This window comes from Micromys minutus, assembly GCF_963924665.1.
Source record: "Micromys minutus genome assembly, chromosome: 18".
Taxonomy (NCBI): domain Eukaryota; kingdom Metazoa; phylum Chordata; class Mammalia; order Rodentia; family Muridae; genus Micromys; species Micromys minutus.
Window position 1 is genome coordinate 38,735,466 of NC_137953.1, and position 14,456 is coordinate 38,749,921.

General features: G+C 42.2%; 1 pseudogene across 1 annotated transcript; it reads right to left on the minus strand.

Moving 5' to 3' along the window:
• Window positions 1-12,740: 12,740 nt before the first annotated feature.
• LOC308432216 (eukaryotic translation initiation factor 3 subunit I-like) lies at window positions 12,741-13,700 on the minus strand (annotated as a pseudogene). Its single transcript has one exon. The product of its transcript is annotated as a eukaryotic translation initiation factor 3 subunit I-like (transcript).
• Window positions 13,701-14,456: the final 756 nt, after the last annotated feature.

The following is a 14,456-nucleotide window of genomic DNA, read 5'->3' on the forward strand; positions in this document are numbered from 1 at the left end:
GACACCTACAAATGTGTGTTTTACCAATCAAGATATCTCTCAATCTGATCAATTTGATAGTACTTTGATACTCTTAATATTATCTGGCTTTAAGTTGTCTTAAAATTCATGGGTGTTTAATTCTTTTTTATAGTTTTTTTTAACCTTTTTCATTCTAAATGATATCTATTACTTTATTTTTTTTGTTCATTCTGAAATACCTAATATGCTGTTAACCAAATGCAATATATTTTCTTTTTTCTAATATATTTTTAAATCATATTTCTTGCATTTTTCATTTAAAGGTATTTCATTTCAGACATTATTGTTGTTCATATCTTATCCATGGCTACATTTTCTTTTACCATGTTGAATGTATAATAAGTATTAATGTTTAATACCTCATTATTGTTTTTGTCGTGTGTATTATCCCCCAATCTGTCTCTAATAAGTGATTTCCACCTTTTAATGGACAATATTTTTTCTCCTGCATATTTTTATTAAATGTCAAATATCTGAATTCTATACCAGTAGATTATAGAACTCTGGACTTTGGTGGTACAGACACTATATGGAAACAAACTGATATTTTCAAGTCTTGCTTTAAAGGTTTACAAGTCATATCTAAAACCACCATTCATACATGGCTAATCAGCCCAATGGCTGAAGTAATAAGCTTTTCAGAATTCTAGTCAGTGATGGTTGAATGAAGGGCTCTCTCTGTTCTTCCTTGTGAAAGTGTCACCTATTTCTAACCCTGTTGAACTTGAGAGTACTCTGCTTGCCTACTCCCAATGGATGCTCCCTAGCTGTGCCTGTGTCTTCACATTCGTTTATTAGGAGTGATGAGTCTAGTGAAAATTCCCAGCTCTTATGGGACTCATCCTTTTTTGCTGCTTTTTCTGGTAATTAGCCACATTAGCTTCCTGACCTCCAGACTCAAATCTTGACTCAAAGCGCCTGCATGCCAGCAGGGGCACAGGCACAGACAGACACAAGGTCCTTGATGTCTCCCATAACAGTCTGGGGAGTTCTATTCTACTGAGGCAAAACCAGGTTTCTTGGCTTCAGTGGAATAAAGACTTTTCAAGATGAGCCAGTGTAAACAGAGATAGAGTTCATTAAGAATTTTTAGGTAGATTATAAACATGAAGATTAAGCACTCTGGATGGCAAGTGAGACACATTGCAAAGCTGGCTGTAAGTTTCTTAAAGAGTCTCATTGTGTTGGCTTCATAATAGCCATAAGTACCATTCTGGTGGAATATTTTATTTTTCTTTCTACTGGAAACTTTCTATACTTACATTTCCGATGTTATCCCCTATCCTGGTTTCGCCTTCGGAATCCTCTCATTCTGTTGGATTTTGAGGCTGTTAGAATTATTTCTAAGGAAACTAAATGATGACAGAGAAGTTACAGGGTGGTGACAAGATTGCAGTGGATGAGGTAAATCTTTAAGCCACAGAGACACAGAAAGTTAGCTTCACTGAAAATGACATTTATTTGAGACTCACAAAAACTGTGAGACAGGAATGAGGCTCTATTATATCCAAGACACATAGATTCAGGCCATCAGCCTGGGTCACTGTTATTTTAGCATAACATGTTTGCATATGAAACAAATGCTTCATGCCAGCTGCCTTCACAGCAAATGCTACTTGTACTGAAACTCTTGCTTCGAAGCTGGTATGTAGCTTCCCCCGATTCCCGAATGAGGGGCTGGCTCATTTTCTTCCCAAGTCTTCCTACCTCTCTCCGTCTTTCTATACTACCTCATACAATGTTTGCTTTGGACTCTCTTTATATATTGCTGCATAAGAAAACACCTCATAGCTTCCGGTTGGGACTTCTCTTTCTTCTTTTCTGCCAGGGACTGCTATCTGCTCCATCTTCTGTTCACGACCTAGAACGAGTTTGATGGCAACTTTGAGACCTTCTTTAGCTTCTGGAAGTGACCTGCAGTCCTTAGCTCATACCCATCTCCTGTTTTCAAAGCCAGTAGTCTAATACCCCTCAACCCTCTGTCCTTGAGAGCATTTTCTTTTCCTCTTCCTTCCTCAGCCATGTTCAAGGATTGAGTACATTGGACACACTAAAAAATTCTGGATAGACAGCCCTAATTTGAGTCAATCTCACAAGATACTCTTCTTTCACATCGATGTGAAAAGTATATGTATGGGTTCTTGTGATTTAGGGTATGGATGCCTTTGGGAGGTCACCATTCTGCTCGCCACATGGCATGTCTATTTTCCAGGCCTTAGCCAGTGTGACATGTCAGGGCTTAGGACTTTGTTTCTGTTCCCAGAAAAATAATCACGATTCTCCTCTGGTCTCAAGATTGAGCTTCTAATTTTGCCTCCCCCGGCCCCTTGAGTTTACCTAGTTAGGACTCATAAGCAAGTAGAAGGATAGCATTGTTGTCTGTTTTGTGGTGCTATCATGGAACACCACAAGCAAGTGCTTTATAATGCACAGAAATGATTCCTGAGGTTGCTGGGTCTACGATTAAGGGTCTGGTATCTAGAAGAGAAAGCCTTTTTGTTGTACTGTTCTGTGGTAGAAGTGTAAGAAGAAAAATAGGAGGAAAAGGGGTGAAAAGGAGAGACTGTAAGAACCAGGGAAGGAAAGGAAGAAAGGGAAGTAGAAAGAGGAGAGGGAGAGAGGGAATATAAAATGATAGAGGGGAGAGGAGGAGGGAAAGAGGGATCAGGAATAGGAGAGACAGAGAGTATGCCAAGCTCATCTTTTTTAAGAAACTCAACTCCCACCAAAACAGGATTAATCCATCTTAAAGGCCAAGCCTTCATGATCTAATCACACTGGAAAGTTTTGTTGTTTAATCACTGTTGCAGTCGTGATTAAGTTTTTAGTACATATGCCTTGGAGGGCATAAGCAAGCCACAACAGGCACAGGGAATTCTGACACAGGACGCTGACTGATTCTCCATCCCTTTCCATAATCTGTAGTAATTTTTTAACTCTCGTAGCAGAAAAAAAAAAGATGTTACAAATGCCTTCCCAGTTTATTGTTTAGATATAAAATGTATAAGTGATAATAAAAAGATGACTAATAAGGTCATTCTCCTTCTGTGAAGATAATCAGATCCGTAGTAACTCATTGAGAATCAAGTCTAGCATAGTGTGGGGCAGAAGAAGCCCAAGAAAGTAGCAAAGGAATTTTGTGGGAGGTTTGTCAGAGAAATGGGCCTCTATCTACAAATGTCTTGAAAGGTTAAGGAGAGAGCAGGCCACAGGTCAAGCCAGCCTCTGCTTACCTAGTTTAGTCAATACCTCATTGGGGCTAGATGTGGCCTGACCTTCCCTTACAAAGTCTTGCAGCTACAGGACCCAGGGATCCCATCCCCAGCAACAGATGAATGCCTTGAATGACTGAATGAATCAGCAGCATTGCAGATGGTGACAGAGAAGGAAGAGAGCTTTTTTCCCCCCTAAGACATCAGCCATATGGAAGGAGCTTCAAGCTAGAATTGTGATAATGATCAGGATTTAGGGAGCCAGCTGGTTTTTCTGATCTGACTGATGCAGCTCCTCTCCCCCACTCCGCTGTTTCACACTGAACAAGGAAGACTGTGTTGTTTCTACAATTGGCAGTGACACTGAGCCACTGTGACCAAAGGGTTATGTCAGGTCTCATGGACTAGGATGGCACTTAAACCTGCCAACCTATGATGTAGTTCCACTGAAAGCATGAACAATTATTTCACTTTTCCCTAAAGCCACTGTCTACCTCCCCTCCTCTCTGTGCTTTGTTCTCACTCAAGGGCCTTTGACGGGGTTTATCCTGCCCCTAAAATACTAATCCAGGAACAAAAGGAACAGTGACACAAACAAACAAAGGCAGTCACAGACAGTGTGGTATGTATATTATCTCTGGTCCAGTCCCCCAAATCCTGGCGCACATTTGTATTTTATCAAGTCTTGCAAAAAGATTTCTACAAACTGAGATTGAGCAATTTTCAAACAGCATCAGCTTCCTGCATTGCCTGTAGCTATTTTTCATCATATTTCTAAGTGTTTATTGCATGCACGCCGTGTATCATTTGCTTTCTCAGTGAAATAAACACTGTTAAGAGGGTTAATTAGACTTAGAGAAGATGAAACAAACAACCAAACACTCCCCTCACAAATGTGGTACTCTCCGCTGACAGCAACGGAAGCCATCCGAGGGAAGAGCTCCAATTTTAACGCGTGCTTCTGCAGTAACAGCATCAATAACAAATGCATTAGATCACCAGACCTTGATGAAGTGATGAAGCACTTCAAACAGCTCATTGGCTTCAGGCCTTACCTTCCTGGCTGGCCACGCCCACTGTTGCCTTTTCCAGGTCCTGGCTTTAAACTACTCTCCTACATCTAAGATGGAATAATTGTTTTATAAATGAATGCTTCAGAGAACAAAGAACCGCACCAGTGAGGTTCCAAGGGACCAGCTGGCTGTCCTCCAAGCATCTCCGGGTGCTTCATCTCAGTGGAATGAAGCTCTACCAACTCCCCTTCAGCTCTTCCCCCTCAGTTCTCCATCATGATACTTCTTTGTGTCTCTGTCATCTTCAGTTTTCACCTGCAGATCTATCCCCTGGCAGGTGAGTCTTTGAGTCTTTGCCGCTTACTTGGGCATTAAAGGCAATGTTTGTAAGAGTGCTTGCTGTGTATCAGACAAAACATATCTTTGAGCCATTTGCCCTCACTGGGCATTATTTGCCATATCTTAAACGTGAGACTAGCAATGATGAGAGTTAGCACAGGCTTCCTACACAGCAAGAGGAATGAACTACAGTACCGAACCCTTCTAATTGCAAGGCTGTAGTGTGGTATGTTGTAACTGAAAGAAAAAAAAATCTAGATGGGCCTTTGGAGGCACATGGAACACAGGCCAGCTTTGATCCCTTTAGTGGTTAATTCTGCCTGTCTGGGTCATTAGTCCTACATACTAAGAATGAAGAGGACATGGTCACTTCTCCTGTGGGATGACTGACATAATAGGTTCTATTACTCAGGACTTCTCTCCTTTGAAAACTTTCCAAGACCTAAATCTCTTGAGCTGTTATCTGCCTTTATATCTCCTTTCTAGCCATGTAGGTGGAACTGACTAAATTCCTCTATCAGTTTCTAAATTTATTAGCAATAGTTGCCCTGATAATCAAAGACACCCAGGAGTACCTAGAGAGTAGCCCCTTGCTTGCCGGTAAATAATGACTCATTCGCTATATTTACATACCAAAAAACATCAGCAGGATTGCCTTCATGCTAACAAGTGCAGAGCACAGCTGGTTCCCAGGGACGGTGGGGGATGATTCACCCCCTGCTTAAGAAAGCCCAGCCCCATTTCCTCCCCAGCTCAAGGGGATTTGAGCTTCCACTCTGGCAGCCAGTCTTGAGGTAGGAGGAGCCCATGCATCTCTGGCCTTGAAGAGGAAGTACACATGTGGAGTAGACAAGCTGAGACAAAGACGATCTTGAACTATGTTCTACCATCTCCTCGCCTTGCTCCTGGGCATGTTCTTGGGTGGGTGCTCTCCTCTCTTGAAAGCCTAGCTTAAAAATCTTTGCTCCCATTCCTATATGTTTAACCCTAGATTCTTTGCTGCTGGCTTCCTCTCTTGACCGCATTCCACCAAGTACTGAGCTACATCTGGGCATTTTACCGTATTCCAGTATTGACTCTCAGTTTTGTATCGCTTAGAAGAGATTTGTCTCCTCTTGCTCTATAACATTTTTCATCCTTGGATCTTCCAATGTACTCTTTGGGATTGATTCCATATAATACCTTTACAAGGGAAGGCAACCAACAACCAAGCTGGGGTTGTGTGTCTGTGTGTGTTTCATATATATATATATATATTCTTTTTTCTTAACAGGTCTTAGTGCTCAGACTATTCATCAATGGCCAGCTGCCAAGGTTCAGGCTGTGGGCAGTCCACTTTCTCTGGAGTGTACCATCAAGGGAAAATCAAACCCCAACCTCTACTGGTACTGGCAGGCCACAGCAGGGACCCTCCAGCAACTCTTCTACTCTATTAATGCTGGCCAGGTAGAATCGGTAGTGATGCGGAACCTCTCAGCATCCAGGCCCAAGGATGACCAGTTTATCCTGAGCACCCAGAAGCTGCTCCTCAGTCATTCTGGTTTCTACCTCTGTGCCTGGAGTCTCACACTGAGTGGGGTGGGGCAGACATCTGTGCAAAAACCACACCCTCTCTTCAGTCCTACCTCCCTTGCTAGGAACCCTCACTAGGGTTGGGTGGAGATGGTTTGCCACTGGATTTCTGGCAGATAGCCAAGTTGAAGTCTGGAAAATAACATGATTCAAATCAGAAGTCTCGAAAGCAATTTATTAAACATATCAGTGACTCACACATGCAGAACCTGTGAGTTGCCTACATTTAGTAAACATTTTAGTTTGTAGTGTCCGGTAGTAGTATATTGTATTCCAGTCCTTAAAGCATGCTACTTTTTTTCTAAACACTCTATGCTTGTCCCAAATTACTACTGAGCTTCACTGGGCATACTCATGGACATCTGTGGCAGAGAAAAGTGGGATCTACCTGTATCTGTATCTGATGCCAGGGAGACTGGTGAACAGGTAGGAGAATCTCATGTAGCCCAATTAGCTAATTTCACCTCTGGGAGTATCACCTTCATTCATCTTTCTGCTGAGGCTAGAAAGTTTATAGAGGCTGAGACCCAAGACATTAATTAGGGAGGAACAAGATGTCATTAGACAGCTATGCATGATAAAAATTAACGTAGGAAGGTTCTTAGCAGTTTGACTAAGATTCAATGTAAAAGTTAATATGAAAAATGGTCATTCAAGAATTATTACTGCTGCTTGGGTTTTGTTGTTTGTTTGTTTTGTTTGACAAAATATTCTACTATGTAGTCTGTGTTTGCCTCAGAATTAAAGAAATCCTTGTTGTTAAAAGTCACTAAAAGATGACGTCCCGGGTTTCGGCACCAATGTTAGGAAAAGGAAGAAGAGAGTGGGGGGGGGCATATGGCCCATGGAGGTGCGGGGATGCCTGGGGGCAAGGGAGTTGCCTATGGGGGGCCCATGTTGGGAATCCCTTCCCCCTGAGGGACCAGCCACACAATGGTATAGTACAGAATAGAGTTTATTTAAGTTATGGGAGAGTTAAGAGGGTAGAAGAAGTGGGGGTGGGGAGGAGTAGAGGCAGGCCATGCACAAGCTCATGGAGGGAGAGGGAGAAGGGAAGGGGAAGAGGAGAGATAGAGGGGAGAGCAAGGCTGCAGAGAGCAAGAGCAAGAGAGGCAAGAGACTAAGAGAGACAGGAGGGGTCAAGTAGCCCCTTTTATAGTGTCAGTTCACTGGGGTGAAGTATACCTGGCTATTGCCAGGTAACTGACGGATGGGGTTTACAGAATCCCAACAATCCTCCTGCCTCAGCCAAAGAAGCATGTGTATCAGGTCCAGTAGTGGTCACATTGTCATTTAAACTTCCCAGTTCTTCTGTCTCTCTTCTAGTCTCTTGCAGCAAAACAGGGAGTAGATAGACAGATGGTGGTATAAGAAACACAAGAGACTGAGGGTAAAGTGGAGGTGTGTGTGTGTGTGTGTGTGTGAGAGAGAGAGAGAGAGAGAGAGAGAGAGAGAGAGAGAGAGAGAGAGAGAAAGAGAGGGGTTTAAAAAAGAATAGTGACTAGGATGGAAATGAAGAAAAGAAAAAGACTAGTGTGAATGGTTGGAAAGAAAGGTACTGGTTACCTTGACAACTAAAATTTCTTTAGCCTTCACTGCTCCCTAGAACATAGTCTTAAAAGGGATCCCCCTGCAATGTCCCTTTTTCTCCACAAGAGGGCACACGAAGTCTTAAAATCCTCTGTTCTTGGCATCACAAACTTATCTAGAATGATTCTGTTGTATGCTTATTTTCAATCTCATTAGATTAATGTACAGAGGAAAAAAAGATACTGAGTGATTAACACCACATGTCAATGACTAAAGGTCTTATACTTGAAGGACAACCTAGGTGTAAAGTAGCCAACATACAGAGAGCCATCATAAAGAACAAAACATATTAAAGATAATACCAGGTGAAGCCAGAAGTAAAAATATTTTGCTTCAAGTCTAAATTTCTTAGTTTCTAAGATCTGAGGGCAGTTATGGAGTTATTCTATATCTCAATTTTCCCTCTGTGAATTGTTAGATATTAAATGAGATTTTTATCTTGCAAGTACTATTACAATGTCTAATTTTTGGCAGGGGTCCTTTTGCTGTCTGCAAGCTGACAAAGTGCTTTGTAGTTCCTCCAAATTGTCTCATTTTAAAACATTTTAACATAACACATGTAACAAACATGACAATGCTAAATATGCTTATGAAGCAAACTTTCTCATGTGTTCTCTGCTCTGAATTGGTCCTAAAACATTCCTATTGGAACTCTATGCAGCCTCAGGGTCTGTCTTCAAAAGGAAACATCACACGTGTTGCCACTAAGTCAGGCAGTATAGGATACTAACTGCAAACTGACATTTCCTTTCTGTGAGACACTGAAAGTTTTAGAAAACTTACCTTAAAAGGAGAAACAATTTTAGCTAGATTTAGTATAGTTTTGTTTTGTTCCAAATGAGAGGGTTGTTTGAATAGAAGCACAGAGATCTCAGTGTCTTCAATGTCTTGGAAACAGCAAATGAGCAAAAAAAAAAAAAAAAAAAAAAAAAAAAAAAAAAAATCCCAGTGATGGCTTAGGTTTACCTTGAATAGCTGTTTAAGGAGAGTCTTGAAAACCATGTATACACACTAGAACAAGTCGTTATCTGGCATTTAGTTATCTTCCTCTATTTATGTATAAGGATCCTGTTGCCAAAACTGTTTCCATAGCACCCAGAAGACAAACTCTCAGTCATTATAGCTCTAGGAAACACAGGAAGGCACTTCAGGATGGCATATCCTAATTGTAGGTGCCACCTGCTTCCAGCATCAGCATCATGTTTTCTGGCTCAATGTGGCTTCTTTTTTAGGAGACCTGCAGCAAACCCGTATTTGACTCCCCTTGAGGATCTAAGGTGTCATGGGATTGACTGGGAACCCTCGACTGCCTCTAGAAGGTAGAAAAGGCCCAGCCTCGCGAAGGGGCTGACACTAAGACTGGGCTACTTCCTATGATTTTTCAGGATTATATGATGTTGAATGTGTGAAGGGCAGTTACCAAACTGCTGCTATAGAGCGGGATTGGCATGTGGATTTTGCAACTTCCCATTTCCTCATTTGAGAGTTTCTGGAGGTCTGGCCTTTCATTCTTTTCTTTGTTGAATGTAGATTTTCTCCTCACCTTACCCACATGGGTCAGGAAATTCAAACCCATTTACTTTGCAACCCCTACTCACAGAGATACACCCCAGCGAAAGTCAGCCAATGAATGCAGGACAAACCAGCAGTGCACATGTCAAGAGACTTCTGTCTATTTTGCATTCTGTTAATTATTTAGGCTCTGTTTCTGTGACTCATTATATGAATGGGCTCTCATTATATTAGTAGAAGGAAACAGAGCTGACTTGTGAAGAGAGGTTGGCTGTCGTTGGGGGGTAGGTGGGAACAGAAATTGTGGGTGATTTGAGGCCAGAGGAACCATAATGAGGTCAGAGCAGTCCTTGTGCCTGTCTCCATGGTGCATACTGCAGGTTTCTTGTTTCCTGTGTGACCTCCAGCAGATGTTAAACAGGTTAGATGGGGGGGGGCTTGTGCTGAGATATATGGATTCCCCTTTAGAGACCCTCCTCTTCCCTCTCTGTCGTCCTCACTGTCATGGTGATAGCTAGAGGCCAAGGTAGAAAGGACTGCATGAGAAGGCTTTGAAGACAGGATGTGGCAAGTGTGGTTCCCAAAATGCTCAGAATGTGGGTGAGTGGAGGAGCTTTCACAAGCACCCCAGATGTAGGACCTGGTAAATGTCAAACCACATCCTGTTGTGACTCCCTGAGATGAAGCTAGGGCAGGTGGCAGTTCTTACTTGGTGCTGATGCTAGAGATAAACAGTGAGAACTGGGGTGAGATGCTTCTATTCTCTTACCCCATTGTCTGCGGGAACCTAAGAGTCCCCAGCATGCATCTCTTCACTTGCTGATTTTTGATGAAAAACAGTTCTTCTTAACGCTATTAATGCTATTTTCTTAGCATGGTCCTATACCTCTTTGCTGGAAAAGGTCAAGGAAGCGAGTATTAGGAGTTCCTTGTGCCTGGTTAACTGTGGGACTCTAGATCAGCACTGTCCATTTGCAGGTCAGATGCCTTATAAGACATGTAACAGTGTGTGTGTCTGAAGTTGGGAAGGACTTAGATTTCTCCACTTACCATTCTGTCAGTTGTTTTCTTCAACAAACCACTAAGTAGGGTGCAAAGGCTCCTTATGAAACACCTTGGTTCACAGGAAATGTGGGCATCTGAAAAGCTTGAGATGGTAAATGTGTTCTGCACCTGGGGATAGAGGAGGGGAGTTAATTCTCTGAGTTTTAGCAGATCCTTGACTCTAGGCAGAGTTCGGAGAACATGTACTCCATATCAAGCCGAAATCTTGCTGTGATTTTGTGAATCACCTGTATAAGACTCAATGATGATCCCATCTGAGAAAGCGTAAGGATGGAGGGATAAATATAATGGACTACAGAATTAGAATCATGTAGAGGCTTGTTAGGTTTGGAAGATGGATGTACGAAGGAAATGTAAGAGAGTTGAAGTACTCTTTGGTCTCTGGCACACCCGCCCAGACAGAAAAGCAAGAGTTTGCACGTACACAGGGAATGTATGGCTTGGATGCAGCACATGGGTGAGAAAACTGGAGTTCTGAGTCAGAAGTGATCTCCGAGTCAATGGTAGTATGTAGATACAAAAAGCTAAAGAGTTGCCCCCAGCAAATGATACCTGAGACATCAAAAACATGGGGTATAACGAACTCCCTCTTTACCCTATGTAGGTCAGAACCCACCTGGTGTTGAGTCCTTTCTGACTACAGTGCTTTCAGGAGGAAAGAAGGGTAAAACTGAGCTGAAATGTTTTTATAAGAAAGGAATTAATCCGTGAGGAGAAAAAAATGCTCAGAACTGGAAAATGTATTTGAGTGAACATAAATTCAAACACTTGATAGTTCTTACCCTTTGCTAAGAACTGTAGATACTGTATGGATTGATTAAGTGGTTGTGTGGTTCTGATTGAGTCCATTTAACACTAGGGGAGGCTGAGTCTTTGGTGGCTACTTGCTTAAAATCACATATCTGGGAAAATATAGAAATGAGACCCAAATCCAGAGTTTTTGGCTTTAAAGTCTATGTTTGTTGCAGTCATAATAATCTTAAAATGAAGATTATTCTCCCTTGTAGGTTTAATTAGTGGTCTTTACAAGCTGCATCTGCCTTCTGAAGCTCTCTAAGGGGAACAGAAATATCTGCAGAGTAAAAATCATAGACACTTATGTAGGCAGCAAATGTTCATAGAGCTGTCCGGTGGGTGAAGGCCTGATTCAGACAAGTGAGAACACTTTGGGGATGGTTGTGACCACTTGGGAAGAGTCGGAGTGTTTAATGCTATGTTGTTGTCACTGTTCTGTAACTTGTAGATGGTTTATGACACCAGGTCTAACAAAGACCAATCCATTGTATAGAGAATGTGTAGAGCTGTAATTGCTAAGGAGTCCTAAAACTTGAACCCAGCATCACTGTTTTTAAACTTGTCACTAATGTCAGCAGTGGTTATCACAAGGTGGGTGGCTGGGCTTTTGGTATGGTTTCCCTATCAAGACACTCTTACATTTCTAGATGAGAGCTGAATTTCATTTCCTAAAAACCTGATAAAACTCTGGAAGCCGACACAATAGTTGGCCCATTTTAACTCCCTTTGATGACCACCAACAGTTGATGTTTATTCTTTTATGAGATGCTTTTACCACCAGGCAGCCTGCTTCAGAAAATGGGTATAAGAGATGAAAAGAGAACATATAGACACAGAAGGTTAATATGTAGCTGGGACTTAGGTAATTGAACTAGTGAACCGAATATGTCCATTGAAAGCTGGTGTTTCAGGAAATATCTAACACTGTCATAATAAATCTTAAGGAGAGACAGAGTAGTTGGAATTGTTAAGAAATGAAGCTTTCAAAACCCAACACTGAGTACTGTTGTAGTAGGAAGAGCTCCACGAAGTTCTGATCTACAAATACACAGAGAGAAAAGCTTTCAGAGATAGAGGAAAATGTACTGCCTAACACTATGACATGTCCTGTGTTTGGGTCCAAATATCCTGAGTATGCTAAGAAAGAACCTGTGGGCTCTAATGACTCTTCTCTTCCCCAGCACTATCAATGGAACTGTATCTACACATGCTGATATTTGTGTTTAAATACAGACCTTCACCAGCAGAGACCAAGAACAAATCCTCTCCTTCGATTACTATTCCTAGTCAGAGTGACTTCTGGAAACACTCTTATACAGATTGTGTAGGACCATGAATCACACAGTTCTCTCTGGGATACTACCAAGAAGAAAAATGGGGAAATGAATCAAAACAAGAAATGAGAAATTCATGGAATTACATCAATTCTTTTACCTTTCTCCTAGCTTCTTTCTTTCTTCCTTCCTTCCTTCCTTCCTTCCTTTCTTTCTTTCTTTCTTTCTTTCTTTCTTTCTTTCTTTCTTTCTTTCTTTCTTTCTTTCTTTCTAACAAACAAATTTATTTCTCAGAGTCTAAAATCTTCCGTGAGCAGCTTCCCCATTGTGGATGAAGGTCCAGTTCCTTAGGCCTCAAACTCAAACTTAAAGTACTGTTGGTCGAAGTCATGGATGCAGACATAACTGTCTTTGCCACCGCTGCTGTAGCTCTTCCCATCAGGATGGAAGGCAATGCTGTTGATAACTCCAAAGTGGCCCTCGACTCTTCCAAACTCTTCCTCAAAAGCCACATGGAAGAACCTGGCCTCAAACTCGCCAATCCTGGTGGAGGTTATGGTTACATCCATGGCTTCCTGTCCAGCTCCCAGCACCACATGGTCATAGTTAAGAGAGAGATCAGCCGAGCTGAAGAAATGTTCTGTTTGTAAAGTCTTCTGATGTTCAAGACGTGTGGAATTGAAAAGCATAGCTTGGATGCAGTGACAAACATGATCATGTCTCTAGAGAACTGGATATCATGATCTGTCTGGAGGGCTCCTTAACATTCACCAACACCTCTTCAGACTTGGCGCCATACAGATTAAGTTCTCAGCTCTAGTGGCCTGCGATGATGCACTCGCCCAGGGACCCCAAATGGCACTGGTGATCTTGGAATCATTACAGGGAATCTTCATTTAGGGCGAATTGCTTCCTATCGGGCTTGGATCCCGCAGATCAAAGAAGCTCACAAAACACTGATACCCTATGTGCTTGTCTGTGGAGAGCATGATAATGTTGCCCCCAAAGTCAAAGCCACTGGTCGGAATGGCTGAGTTGGTCTTGAGTAGAGACAGCTAGCTGCTTCCCTGTTACACAGACCCAGAGACAAAAGCTGTTGTCAGCTGAGCCAGTAAGGGCACACTTGGTGTCCCAGTCAGCATCCATAGCTCTCCACACACAGCTCCAGTGTGGTCCAGGTAGGTGCCCATTGACAGAGTACTCATGTTAATAATAGGGTCTTTGGCAACAGTGAAGAGGAAATCTTCACGGTTGTCCATGATTTGTGTGATGGACTGCTTATGGCCCTGTAGCAGAGTGGGCTTCATCCTGGTGGTGACTCCTAACTGCTTTCTTAAGAGAGACTAAACCTTTGCCTTCTAGATGATCCCACAGACTCCTGAATCGTATCCTCTCCTTAAGCTGACAAAGCTGACAAAGCATTGAGCCCTGTGGTGGGAAGATCTTCATGAACCCAGGGGCCTTCAGGAAAACTCCTCTGGACAAATGGAATCAACTCTAGTGTTTCTACACAGGAATCCCTTTGACTTCCTTAAGATAAATTATCATTGCCACAGGACTTCCAGACGTTTGCCTTACCCTTTACAATTGGCAGATCTGTAATGATGCTAAGTCAGTTTTCCTGTGCTACCTATGAAAACTTATCTGTGTTTCACAGTATTGTATGAACTTGGGAAACCTTTAGGAATTGTTTCCGGGAGGGTTTTATACATTTCTCTTCAGCCCAGTAAGCATCCTCTTGCTTCAACACTGTTGCCATGTGTAGAGTTCACTGTGGACCTTGTCTCACATTCCCCCTGCCTTACTGACAAGGAAGTTATATCAGACCTGAGTCCAGAACGAGTAAAAACTTTTTCACTCTTCAGATCAATGAAGAATCTCTCTAGTGTTTTACTCTTGCAAAAATGACTCTGAACTCAACTGATGTATCTCTACCCTGAGATATCCTTTGCTCTGGTCTTACCAGAACAGTCAGGACTCACTCTCTAGGTCCCCATATCACATGTCTTTAGTATCCTCTTCACGCTCACTTGTTGTAGACCATACAACAAACATTATAAACA